The 15,087-nt window shown below is 33.1% G+C and overlaps 1 protein-coding gene across 1 annotated transcript in view; it reads right to left on the reverse strand.

Moving 5' to 3' along the window:
• Positions 1 to 15,087, reverse strand: part of LOC6043584 (protein eva-1) — a 346,252-nt gene that overhangs the window by 109,690 nt on the left and 221,475 nt on the right. The gene's annotated exons all lie outside the window — the stretch shown is intronic.

A 15,087-nucleotide genomic window follows, 5' to 3' on the forward strand; every position in this document is an offset into this window, starting at 1 on the left:
GTATTTGTTCGCTGAGTGAACAGTTCGGGCCACTCGCTGGCTGCTTGCGAGTCTCATTCCTACATGATTGCTAGCGGGTTGAAATAGGCGACGAATGGATAGGCGATGAGTGAATGGTTTCTGTTCATTGAAGCGAAAATCAGGACATCAATTTGAAGGCCTCTAGGATGCTCAAAACTTCAATGTTATATATACCAAAACATGCGCAAGGAAAAATATTTTTATGGGTTAAATCCCATTTAAAATTGAAGGGCGGAGCGACACCTCGTGATACGTCCAATCAAGCTCATATTTGGGATTTGGGCTCAGTACGCCCACCAGAAACAGCCCCTGAATGCCCGCCAAAAAGTAATTTTTGTCACAGAAAAATCATACGTACAGATAACACCGTACACTAAAAAAAAGTAGAACGTCCAATTAACCGTCCCGGGGAAAAAATTCCCAATGTTTTGAAATTATACACAAATTAAAAATAAAAGAGCTTGATTTGATTTTATTCATTTCAATCTACTGTTCATATTGAACTAATCAGCTTGTCTGTAAATTTCATGTCAAGGTTTAATTCAGATAATATTTATTTTTGAAGCATTCACAACTAGGAATATCGACTATGGAATGATTATTAACTATTTTATGTTCGACAACCAATTTTAGCGATTTTTTTTTTGTTACACTATTAAAAAAAGATATTTACATGGGTGATGAACAGAGAGAATGCGAAACGTAATTTCCGTATGATCCCACTTTGTTTACATGTACAAAGTAAGAGATTGTTAAAGCACAAGCATGACTTTTATTTTACTGGTAAATATAATCAGTAGTATGTTTATTATTTTGTCTAGTTTTTGAAATTTTGCTAGAAAATTGTCCCGTTTCAATCGGTTAGTAGAGATTTTTCTTTTTTACGGGTGACGAAGAACTGCGGCGTGAAAAATAGATAAATTTTTTGGCAGATTTTGGATTCCTGCAGCTCTTTCTGATCCAACGAAAAAACATCACTAATTCTAGCGAAACTGATCCAACAAACAGAGAAGAATTCCACTAAACCAGGTTTTCAAACGGACTCAAACAATAAAGATGGCTTTTGGATGGGTACAACAGGATCGACTCCATAAAATGTCGATTTCGCATTGACTTCAACTCTAAGTTCTAAAAAGCCACACATGCTTCATTCTTGCAAAAAAAATAAAATAAATAAAAATAAAAAATAAATAAATAAAAACAATTTTTAAATGATCGATAACAATACTCTCTACGTTAGGCAAACAGTAAATTGGTTCCACTTTGACAGTTCAAAATTGAGGCCGTTTTGTGAACCATTATTCAGCACCCAGATATTTACCTCTTCCGGCCAAGATCAAAATTGAGATTTTTTTTTAACATTTGTGTTTTCATTGTCTAAATTGGATGAAAATTTAACTGATATTTTCTTCAAAAAGGGTTGTTCTAGAGAGGTTTGAGTAATTACTGTTTGAAGTTATAAATTTATGAAGCACGTGAGCTACCAAGGGCGTAAGTGAGTTAAATATGAAAAAAATATCGTTTGATTTCAACCACTTTTACACTATGAAAATTATTTTAATCTAATTAATTTATTAGGCCATATAACCATATAACTAAAATCATATCATAAATGGAACCATGAAAAATCATTAAAGAATCAACTTCGTATCATATAAAATTTACCCAAATGCAACCATATTTCAAAAACTTGCTTTTCATATTTTAAAACTTTGAGTTTTTATTTCATGAAGTAGTTAGATAGCGCTAGAAATTAGATTTTTAAGGCACATTCAATGATTATCTATTTATTCACAAGTAGAAAATACTTGTTCTGGAATTAGTTTTTTCCCATGAACAATATTATTTCTGCATGATTTTTTTCCATTTCAAGTTTATAGTCACTGGGACAAATTTAAAAGCAATTTTATTGTTAGGGAGCATAGATTGTCACTGTCAAAACACTTTGATTAATTATACTTCTCATCAAAAAATACTAATATTTTTTTTGGTTTGGTATGGTTTGAAAGAAAGCATAAAAATAAGATTTTTTTTATATTTTCCGAAAGATTAGAGCGTCCAATTTCCCGTCCCGGGAAAAAATCCCGGGAATTCCCGGAAAAAAATATTTCCCGTTTCCCGGGAAATTTGTAAATTTCCCGGGAATTCCCGAAATATAAGCAGAAGTATACATTTTCCTACCTTTTTGGCACCAATGTTTTGAAATCATACAAAAAAAAAAAAATTGGAGATTTGATTTTTTTAGTTCCATCTATTGTTCATTTTAACAAATCAGCTTGTCTGTGAATTTCATGTCAAGATTTAATTCAGATAATATTTATTTCTGATGCATTAGGAATATTGTTTGCTTATATGTTGGACAACAAAACTCACGCTGTTATGGAATGAATAGAAACTATTTTATTTTTGACAACCTTTTTTAATGTTTTTTTTTTTTTGTTATATCATTATATCATACATTATATCATACATCTTCCGGCCAAGATCAACATTGAGATTTGTTTGACTTTTTTTTACCTTGAACATGTTGGATGGAAACTGAACTGATATAATTAAATTTTTTAAAAAGGTTTGTGTAAGAAGAATTTATAAGTATTCGAGAAATTACAGATTGAAGTTATAAATTTATGAAGCACGTGAGCTACCAACGGCGTAAGAGGGTTATATATGAAAAAATATCGTTGAATTTCAACCACTTTTAAATGCTCAACATTATTTTAATCTATTTGATTTATTAGGCTGAATACCATATAACTAAAGTAATATCATAAAACCATGAAAAACCATTTAAAAACAACTTCGTATCAAATTTTCAAGTTGAAATAGTAGTTTATGCAACAAGTTGCAAAAAGAGGATTTTTTCAGCACGAGTCGTACATTTATCCAACGAGGTTCAACGAGTTGGATAAATACGAAGAGTGCTGAAAAAATCAAGTTTTGCAACGAGTTCCATACAACAATTTTTTGCAATTTCGAAAAACACCCATTGAGTGAAATTTTAAGTCTAATTTTCATATATTTTGTCAATAAATCGTTTAAATCAAAAAAATGTTGAAAAGTGTTACTTTTCGAAACAAGTGCTGAAAAGTTCAACTTTTCAGCACCCATTTCAGTGCTGAAAAAGAGAACTTTTCAGCATTTATTTTGAAAAGTGTAGCTATTCGATTTTGCTTTTTTTGGTACAGAAAAGTAGGCTATTTCTTCGTTCAAGAATGACAGGAAAAGTAAGTAGTTTCACGACGGAATTGCAAAAAAGATATTTACATGAGATGAACAGAGAGAATGCGTAACGTGATTTCCGAATGATCCCACTTTGTTTATATATTTTAAAAAGTAAGAGATTGTTAAAGCACAAGCATGACTTTTATTTTACTGGTAAATAGTATGTAGTATGTTTATTATTTTGTCTAGTTTTTGAAATTTTGCTAAAAAATTGTCCCGTTTCAATCGGTTAGAAGAGATTTTTCTTTTTTACGGGTGACGAAGAACTGCGGAGTGAAAGATAGATAAATTCTTTGGCAGATTTTGGATTCCTGCAGCTCTTTCTGATCCAACGAAAAAACATCACTAATTCTAGCGAAACTGATCCAACAAACAGAGAAGAATTCCACTAAACCAGGTTTTCAAACGGAATCAAACAATAAAGACAGCTTTTGGATGGGTACAACAGGATCGACTCCATAAAATGTCCATAAAATGTCGATTTCGCATTGACTTCAACTCTAAGTTCTAGAAAGCCACACAGGTTTCATTCTTGCAAAAACAAAATAAAATAAAAATAAAAAATAAATAAATAAAAACAATTTTTAAATGATCGACAACAATACTCTCTACGTTAGGCAAACAGTAAATTTGCTCCACTTTGACAGTTCAAAATTGAGGCCGTTTTGTGAACCATTATTCAGCACCCAGATATTTACCTCTTCCGGCCAAGATCAAAATTGAGATTTTTTTTAACATTTGTGTTTTCATTGTCTAAATTGGATGAAAATTTAATTGATAATTTTTTTTCAAAAAGGATTGTTCTAGAGAGGTTTGAGGAATTACTGTTTGAAGTTATAAATTTATGAAGCACGTGAGCTACCAAGGGCGTAAGTGAGTTAAATATGAAAAAAATATCATTTGATTTCAACCACTTTTACACTATGAAAATTATTTTAACACTCAAACGCTCGGGTAGTCATTTGACCCCTATTTTTTTTCTTGAAAATCTCATAACTTTTGATAGAGTAGTCCAATTTGCTTGCGGGTGCAAAAGATCCAGATTTGTCTATATTTTCAACTGTCAGACGGAGGACAAATGTGGTCCATTTTTACCGGAGATATTCCGGATTCTGTTGGGGTACATCGGCCCTCCTAAATGGATATTTGGCCAATATAATAAAAACTTTTCAACAGAATAAAATCGGAAATTATGCAAAACTTCAAGGAATCATCCTAAAACATCATCCTGCATAGATACATGACATGCCTTCGGGCACCGGAACAGGTTCTATCCGGAAACGGTTCACTGAGCTGATGTCAATTGTTGCCCAACTGGAACCGGCTCCGCTGCCCCGTAGGACTTAACCAACTCAATTATTTTTGCAGGATGATGTATTAGGATGATGCCTTGAAAAGTTGAAAAGTTTTTATTATATTGGCCAAATACCCATATAGGAGGGCCGAGGTACCCCAACAGAATCCGGAATATCTCCGGTAAAAATGGACCACATTTGTCCCCCATCTGGCAGTACAAAATATAGACAAATCTGGATCTTTTGAAACCAAAAGCATCCAAATTGGTCAATTCTATCAAAAGTTATGGGATTTCTAAGAAAAAAAAATAGGGGTCAAATGACTACCCGAGCGTTTGAGTGTTAATCTAATTAATTTATTAGGCCATATAACCATATAACTAAAATCATATCATAAATGGAACCATGAAAAATCATTAAAAAATCAACTTCGTATCATATGAAATTTACCGAAATGCAACCATATTTCAAAAACTTGCTTTACATATTTTAAAACTTTGATTTTTTATTTCATGAAGTAGTGTTTCAAGTAAGATAGCGCTAGAAATTAGATTTTTAAGGCACATTCAATGGTTATCTATTTATTCACAAGTAGAAAATACTTGTTCTGGAATTAGTTTTTTCCCATGAACAACATTATTTCTGCATGATTTTTTTTTCCATTTCAAGTTTATAGTCACTGAGATATTTCTGCATGATTTTTTACCATTTCATCTTTATAGTCACTGAGACAAATTTAAAAGCAATTTTATTGTTAGGGAGCATAGATTGTCACTGTCAAAACACTTTGATTATTTGGTTATAATAAGATTTTTTTTATATTTTCCGAAAGTTGCATGATTTTTACTAGCAGTTAAGCCATTAATTGATCCTCACACTCATTTTGACCATTAAAGTTGCAGTTTTGTACAACTATGTTACAAAATATTAATTAGAAACAGCATAAGAATTATTTTCGTTACATTACAAATTTCCCGGAAATTTATTAAAAATTTCCCGTTTCCCGGGAATTTTGTAATCCCGGGAAATTGGACGCTCTAAAAAAAGTTGTTTCAATAAATGCAAAAGTGTGTTAGTTTTGAATAAAAGTATACAGGAAAATAACTGTCAGCTGATATTTTTTTAGAATAACATGCAAACTTTGAAAAGCAGCTTATCATAATCGTGACAGTCAAATGAAATGTTTGTTTTTATGACTTTCAGCCAATGATAAAAACTGAATATTTAAGAATAATGTTAAAAAAATCCATTGGGAACATTATTTATAATTTTTGGTAATGATAACTTAAAACAAAATTATATTTTAACATTGTTTGATTGTTCAAACAACTAAATTTTTTTAGAAATTTTCGTAAGTTACCATTAGCTTATTAATCTATGTTTTAATGAAAATTGAAAATTAACAACGTCATTTGATTTTCGTTTTCATATAATAATGGTTTTAATGACGTTATTTTACATTCATTTGTTTTTTTTTTAAACTTTCTGTTTTATTTCATCATTTTATTCGAAGTTGATTTGAACGAATCAGTGCTACTAAAAAACCTGTTAAAAATTTGGTTGTGTATTTGAATTAAAAAATTTATAATCTCCCAAATTAGCACTCTAGAGCAATTCTCTACGAAATCGGTCTTTTTTCTTCAATTTTAATTTTTGTATTTTTTAATCCGGCTGAAACTTTTTTGGTGCCTTCGGTATGCCCAAAGAAGCCATTTTGCATCATTAGTTTGTCCATATAATTTTCCATACAAATTCGGCAGCTGTCCATACAAAAATGATGTATGAAAATTCAAAAATCTGTATCTTTTGAAGGAATTTTTGATCGATTTGGTGTCTTCGGCAAAGTTGTAGGTATGGATACGGACTACACTGGAAAAATAATACACGGTAAAAAAATTTGGTGATTTTTTATTTAACTTTTATCACTAAAACTTGATTTACAAAAAAACACTATTTTTAATTTTTTTTATTTTTTGATATGTTTTAGAAGACATAAAATGCCAACTTTTCAGAAATTTCCAGGTTGTGCAAAAAATCACTGACCGAGTTATGAATTTTTTAATCAATACTGATTTTTTCAAAAAATCGAAATTTTGGTCGTAAAAATTTTTCAACTTCATTTTTCGATGTAAAATCAAATTTGCAATCAAAAGTACTTTACTAAAATTTTGATAAAGTGCACTGTTTTCAAGTTATAGCCATATTTAAGTGACTTTTTTGAAAATAGTCGCAGTTTTTCATTTTTTTAAATTAGTGCACATGTTTGCCCAGTTTTGAAAAAAATATTTTTGAAAAGCTGAGAAAATTCTCTATATTTTGCTTATTCGGACTATGTTGATACGACCTTTAGTTGCTGAGATATTGCAATGCAAAGGTTTAAAAACAGGAAAATTGATGTTTTCTAAGTTTCACCCAAACAACCCACCATTTTCTATCGTCAATATCTCAGCAACTAATGGTCCGATTTTCAATGTTAATATATGAAACAATTGTGAAATTTTCCGATCTTTTCGAAAAAATATTTTTGGAATTTTCAAATCAAGACAAACATTTTAAAAGGGCGTAATATTGAATGTTTGGCCTTTGTGAAATGTTAGTCTTGATTTGAAAATTCCAAAATATTTTTTCGAAAAGATCGGAAAATTTCACAAATGTTTCATATATTAACATTGAAAATCGGACCATTAGTTGCTGAGATATTGACGATAGAAAATGGTGGGTTGTTTGGGTGAAACTTAGAAAACATCAATTTTCCTGTTTTTAAACCTTTGCATTGCAATATCTCAGCAACTAAAGGTCGTATCAACAAAGTCCAAATAAGCAAAATATAGAGAATTTTCTCAGCTTTTCAAAAATATTTTTTTCAAAACTGGGCAAACATGTGCACTAATTTAAAAAAATGAAAAACTGCGACTATTTTCAAAAAAGTTACTTAAATATGGCTATAACTTGAAAACGGTGCACTTTATCAAAATTTCAGTAAAGTACTTTTTGATTGCAAATTTGATTTTACATCGAAAAATGAAGTTGAAAAATTTTTACGACCAAAATTTCGATTTTTTGAAAAATCAGTATTGATTAAAATTCATAACTCGGTCAGTGATTTTTGCACAACCTGAAATTTCTGAAAAGTTGGCATTTTATGCCTTCTAAAACATATCAAATAAAAAAATTAAAATAGTGTTTTTGTAAATCAAGTTTTAGTGATAAAAGTTAAATAAAAAATCACCAAATTTTTTACCGTGTATTATTTTTTCCAGTGTAGTCCGTATCCATACCTACAACTTTGCCGAAGACACCAAATCGATCAAAAAATTCCTTCAAAAGATACAGATTTTTGAATTTTCATACATCATTTTTGTATGGACAGCTGCCGAATTTGTATGGAAAATTATATGGACAAACTAATGATGCAAAATGGCTTCTTTGGGCATACCGAAGGCACCAAAAAAGTTTCAGTCGGATTAAAAAATACAAAAAAAATCGAATGACCGAAATCCTAGAGAACTGCTCTCTAAACAGTATACATCCTCGCCCTGGTAAACAGTCTTACCAACAGTGTATATTGTTGCCAAATTAATGTATTATCATTATTACTACTAAAAAATGAATTGAAACCACACTAAAAAAAATGCGATTTTGTTGAGGCCGTTTTTTTTAATTCCATACTTTGAAGGACCGAGACACGTAGCCCAGTGGTAACGCTTCCGCCTCGTAAGAGGTAGATCGGGGTTCAAATCCCGGCTCGGACCAACACAACTGGTGATCTTTTCCCTTCTGGAATCGATTGCTTAGTAAAGGGAAGGTAGTGTATCGTCACAAACTGGACCTTATCACGACACCTTAGGGAGGCGACCTATGGAATGTTAACATTAACCTTAACATGTTAACATTAAGTTGAGAATGAAACTGCCACTAAATCCGCTTTGTAAATGCCGGCCCCGATACTCTTCAAGGGTGTTCCCCTCAGGAACAGGAAAAGATTTACTTTACTATACTGTAAAGAGCTCATAAGTGCACAAAACATCAATGGATAACAAAAAACGCAAATAATGTTGAAGTAATAGGTTTATGTGAAAATGATGCTTTGAACAAGACAACTCAACATTTTTGATGATGAGGTCAGTAAACGCTTCAGTTTCAAACAGGTATGATAGATTTTTGCTTCCTTAACACTCTATAATAGAAAGAATTGAATTTTATTGAATTTTTGGTCAATAAATAAAATTGTAAATTTAGGTATAAATGCTACGGAACAATGCGCACTCTCTTGAAAGCAATCATGCATCTCTTATTTTTCCTTATTTTTGGTAACCCAATGATAAACGTGGGTACGCATGGTTGCTTAAAATAATTTCATAGCATTTATTCCCGAAATCTACAATTTTATTTATTGGTAGGAAAAACATTAAAATTCACATCTGTTGATTGGTGTATGTTCAAGGAGCCCAACTTTACCATTCCCTAAAAGAAACTGAAGCGTTTACTGACATCAACTTCAATGTCGAATTTTGTAAATGACTACAAAAACGTGATGATTTGTTTAGACTATTGATTTTCCATTAATGTTTAATGTGAAAAAAAAAACATTTCACGTCGCTTAACCTGCTACAGACCAAATTGAGGATTACTTACTCCTTGCTAAAACATAGGCCCTGTTGTCTGTTTTCCCACCGCACGCGAAATGTTGCTATTGATATTTTCGTTGTGGTCTCGAGCGTCGCAGCCCGTTTGCGATCCAATGTATTTGTGCTCGGCTGAGGTTTTAATCGGAAGTACGCCATATCACGGCAACAAACACGATAGCAAAAGGATGCTCCCAAAAACCTGGGGCCATGGGGGCAAGGATCTGGTGGCGGGTTCGTGGGGATAAAGCTATATTCATAACTCTGGCAACAAATATTTGCTCGTTTAACATGAATGAAAATTATGCAAATATAAATTACGGATGATGTACCGGATTGATACACAACATGCGTTGACGGTATGACGAGAGAGCGAAACCACTCCAATCTCGTAAAAAAAGAGTAACCTTTCGAACGATTCCGGTGGTTGTGGTGGTCCATTTATGGGTGAGCTCCGTAACGAGGGGTGATTCTACCCAACCGGTGGAGTTAAGGGATGGGGAGGTGGATAATGAAATTATGTATTACACAGCAGGTGTAAAAAGCATATAACACGGGGGCAAACATATTTCGCTTTCACACCGTTCATTTGAGGACGAAACCGGGGGGTGCTACAGTGATTTTTCCCAGCCTCCCAAAGTTCAGCCGGTAACTGTTGAATAGAGAGGAAGGGATCGTGTCGCTGGGGCTATAAACTTATTAATTGAATTGAGGCTTTCACTGCGGTACATTATTAATATTTTATAGCTCATTTGATGTGCCTTCGAGTGCGCTCCAAAGTGACACGGGTTTTTAGTACCCGGACCGTAATTTGGCGAAATTGTTAATGATTTATTCCTGGCCGTTTACACAGGCAAAGCCCGGCCCAGTCGAGAGTGATGGAAAAGGGTTGTTGTTTGAGCAGGATCCGGTGGCGAAGTTAAGGTGTGCACAGGTAGTGGCCGGAATGTAATGTTCGAAACATGCGTGCCTCACCGGTTACGGTTTGATTTATGGTTGGGTATCATAACTTGTTTTGATTACAGGCGGCCCGGACATAATTTCAAGCAAAACAACGTACTTTGGAATTTTAGGAAAGTATCTAGCAAGTTCATTATTGGGAATCTGTTCAAGTCAACTTTATGAACTCTCCAAATCCCAAGGCTCTAAATCAGTTGGAACGGTAACTTCGTCTAGCTGATTCTCGGCCATAGCTCAACCAATCGTGAAGTTTCTTTTTCCAGCGATTTGTACGGATTCGAAAGTACTGTTCCAACTGTTGTATTATTATGTTACCAAATTACAAAAGTGCAAAGGGGAAAAACAACAGTTTTTGTGATAAATTTAACTTTATGTTGATTTAGCTTGGGATGGTCGAATTCACAACCAACTGGGTTCAAAATTGAGTCTTTGAGAAGTAAATATTTCAGTAAAACTAAAAACCCTCAGAAAATAATAATTTTGATTTTTTGAGAAATAATCTTGCTTTAGATCAGTTGAACCAAAACTAGCCTTTATTTTTTCTATTTTCTTGAAACGGCATTAACATCATAAAGGAATTTTAAATTTTTTATTCCACCGGGTTTTTTTTTATTGCAAACATCTTTGTCATCAATTTTGCTTTTAAGGTTTAGTCATCTTTTAATTTATAAACCTGCATATGAAAAAAAAATATTCCAAATTTCATGTCGTATCCCATAATTCTCGTCAGAGCACTGTACCACAGGAAAATCTTGACCACATGACGTGTTGACGTGTGAGGAATTTACATGAAACCGTACGTTTTTGCCTCCCCATATCGAGTACGAAAGCTCGAGCTTTCACTTCCAGGAACAAACGTATATCAATCCCGCAAAAGCACCTTACAGAGGAGAAGAAAATCTCACGAGAAGAAACGTACACGAAACCACAAGGAACAAATATGGTGCCGAGAATGGAATCCCGGTGTCAGCATCCAGCACCTCGTTCCATTCATCTTCGCTCTATTTGTGTGTCACCGGAGCAAACGGATGTGAGAGCAGGTTACCGCCGGAGTTCACTTTACTTCGAGTTGCTGGTAAAATCGCCAGGAAGAAAGAATGGAAGTGGCCATTTATCAAAAGCTGTAACGATTCGAAAAATGCCATTTATATTAAATCCACACGTCTCCGAAAGGTCGGAAGTTTTAGGGGGCAGAAAAAAAAATGCATTTCAAAAGCTCATCCCAAATCGAATGTGAACCAGAGGTGAATTGCTTTTTCTTACAAAAATACTGAGTAGAATAAAACTGGGCAGTCATTCCAGAGCTTTCTCAGTCTGCTGGAAGGGACATTTTTGGAGGGTGTGAGATGGCAGATTTGCTACCTCACAGTGTCGGGTTAAAATTGATCTAAATCCATGTGTCATCGTGATGAAATTGGTTTGTCCCTCTGCGTTCATGGGAAAATTCATAGTTAATGCTTGAAATTGATGCCCTTTTGTTTGATATTTTCTGATCCACAAACAAATGTTTCATCACAACATTGTTTACAAATTATTCAGGTATTCAATATGTAGTATTAAATTTATCATAATATCGAAGTCTCATTAATTTGATGATTACTGCACAATTTCTTAACAGTTAGCTATATTTGACCTATAACCCTTTTGAATTTCCAGTCTCTCTAAGCAGGATTTTGTTTCGGAAAAATGTTCGCAGACTTCCACGCAGAACCGTCTGCGTGTAAGTATATTTTATTCATGAATCAATCTTGTTTGTTTTAGGCGTCACCACAGAGTGGACGCACACTAGCTGGATTTCCATCTCCCAAAGCACACATTCGTACAGATATTCTGTCTGGCACGCAAAACAACGGAAACATGACTGTGCTAGTTTGACTTTTTTTCTGACCAGAATACCACAATCCATCCAGCGCAAAACGAAAACATGAAAGTCAGCAGAAAAGTATCAAATCGACTGGTCTTGGTTTGCATGTAGCTCCAAAACTTTTCGGCAAACATTATGTGGGTTCCACAGCTCATCATATTTAGTTTGCCATTTTGAAATGAAATCTTTCCGTGGCAAATTAATTGAAAACATTTTTTTTTAAATATAGCCTAAAAGAAGAGATAAACGGCAAATAAACGGCCATAATTGGACAACTAACCACTCTGAACGATTGGGATGAGAATGTAGTGGTTGATGGTTGCAGATATGTATGTATACGGTTGGAATAAATCATGGAAATCGGATGATTGCTGTATAAATGACTACCAATGAGTGGTGGCTAACCGTGAAGGGATCAGATAATCCCAACGATTACAACTCGTGGCATTAACCCTACAAATTGAACTTGTGTGGATCAGGTGGAGAGTTAGATAAAACAAATAAACGTTTTTTTCATATCGACATGATTGTGCTATCTTGCCGATCGTCACTTTTTAACGACCTCATTATGTTTCAATTAATTAATTTATAACAGGGTAATTCTCTGCCAACTCACACGAAATCGGGAAAAGTTACCTCGACCCCTTTATCCTAAGGGGTAACTTTTGTCCCTGATCATGAATCTGAGGTCCGTTTCTTGATATTTCGTGGCGGAGTGGCGGTACGACCCCTTCCATTTTTGAACAAGCGAATAAAGACATGTTTTTTAATAATTTGCACCCTGAAAAGGTGAAAATTTGGTGTCAAAAAAACTTTTATGTGAATTTTCATCGAAAAAAAAAAAAAAAAAACACTTGAAACGTTTTAAAAGCTCTGCTATTTTTAGTTTCTTTGCTGTAATTTTTTTGGAACAAGTCATTTTAAGAGAAATTGAATGTACTTTTCGGATCTACATTAGCCCAAAAGAGCAATTTTCCTGTTAAGAACAAAAATTTTCATTTTAAAATTCCTTGTTTTTTAACATTGCATGGTTATTTTTAGAGTGTCACAATGTTGTACAAAGTTGTAGAGCAGATAATTACCAAAGATTTTATTTGTAAACATAAGGAGTTTGCTTATAATCATCACGAGTGATCGAGATTTTACAAAAAAAGTTGGAGTCCCGAGTTATATTTACAAATGTTTACGGTAGTCGGGAATGCATGTGTGTCAATTCACGACAACGAGGATCTACAGTCCAGACTCGATCATACCAACCAACAAAATTTCCGTGCAGGAGAAAGCATAATCTTTGGGGTCTCCAGAAATATATGCACCAATTTTTGATCTTTTAAAAGCATTGAAAAGATGAACTCTTTAAATTTATGGGTTGGAAGTTTTCTTGCTTGATGTGACTTTGCCAATATTTTAAAAAATGTATTTTTTTTGGGTCAACTTTGGCTGTGTTTTTTACTAGCATTTCTTACATTTTAAGTAAAAAGAAGTATGTAGTAATTTTTCTAGTGTCCCAGACTATGACTCTACGCATTTTTTTTACAATTTAAATGATAATGGTGCCATTTTAAAGCAGAAAATGTAAAAAACAAGCAAAACAATTAAAAAAGTGACTGTAAAAACATGAAAAAATTAGATAGGCAAAATTTAATGATAGGAGGCGAAGAATGAAATTTGATGAATGCAAATTAAAATACTAAAAATGAAACAAGAAAAACATAAAACAATAGAAGAATTTTTTTTTGATTCCTTCAATATTGTATGACAAAGATGATTAATTTAAACATTTTCAGTAATTCAATATTCTTTCTTTACAAAAACTGGAATATCTCAGCTCAAAATTGATGAAACTTCAAAGTTGCTTGAACAAAAATCTTCGTCGAAAAATTTCCCATAAGATGCATGTATTCTTACAAATGAGGAAATTTATACCGAGGGAAAAGATTAAAAAGAGTAAATTAAAAACTCGTATTTTTTGACATAAAAGCTAGCGGGAAAGCGAAAACAAGACTTCAAAATGCCAAATCGATACATTAACTAGTTTATTGGACCACATACCATCATTTTATGGTACACGCTATTTGAAATATTCACATTTTCCATTTTTTCTAAGCAGATTTGGTGAAATTGTTGATAAAACTTATTTCAAAAATGCCCGAGAAACATAGTAAACTTTTTTTTTCAAAAAGTTTTCATGAATGAGAGAGTTGTTTCTAACATGATTATCTATCATTTGAGAACGGAGTACATTGATTTCCTCGACGTCGTGTTTTTTTGGGACACGCTAGTATAGTATACAAACGTTATTTTTATTTAAAAAAATATTTATGATTCCATTGTGAAATTAACTCAGAAACTTGAATTTGATAAAATTATCTCCACAAAATTTGGAAAAATCACCTAAACAAAAAACATCTATTTTATATCGCCTGTTGTGTGCTATCTTGTGACAACGATCATTTAGTACTGTTTGAGAAAATCGATTTTTAAAGTTTGATGATAAATACTTTCAACACTAAATGATAAAGCCAAACTTTTTGAAGCACTTGGTTCTTATACTATCGCTCAACAAACGGTTACACCAGTTAAAAGATGTAAACAAAAATCTGAAAAGCACGCGTCACAAGTGTGTTTCAAAAGTAAAACTGTACTACGTATCACAAGTGTTCACAGAATTTCCATACAAACTAAAATAGGCTTAAATCAATAGTTTAACCGACTTGATCAGTATATTTTCAAAAACAAAAGATTGCATTGCCTTTAGAAAATGTGTATCAACATAAATTTGTGAAAAACAAGAAATTTTTTCAACATTTTCCAACAGCATGTATGACGTGTCAGAAGTGTGCACGATCATTTTGATGATAAATTGGTCCATGTCACAAGTGTGTATTGCGAAATCCGAGAAACAGAAGCGAGATCCCAAAATCGGGTTAAAGCAGTGTTTGTTAAGCATAGCAAAACGTCATCATTGACTCATTTTCGACCAAAATTGCACACAGCAGATATGTTTAAATGCCTTACCCAAAGCGTTATCAGTCTCAAATGGTAGTTCTCTACAAGCTCCAGGTCGAGTTGAGTTGATATCTGCAACATATTTTTTTTC

This window comes from Culex quinquefasciatus, chromosome 3 (assembly GCF_015732765.1).
Source record: "Culex quinquefasciatus strain JHB chromosome 3, VPISU_Cqui_1.0_pri_paternal, whole genome shotgun sequence".
NCBI classification, from domain to species: domain Eukaryota; kingdom Metazoa; phylum Arthropoda; class Insecta; order Diptera; family Culicidae; genus Culex; species Culex quinquefasciatus.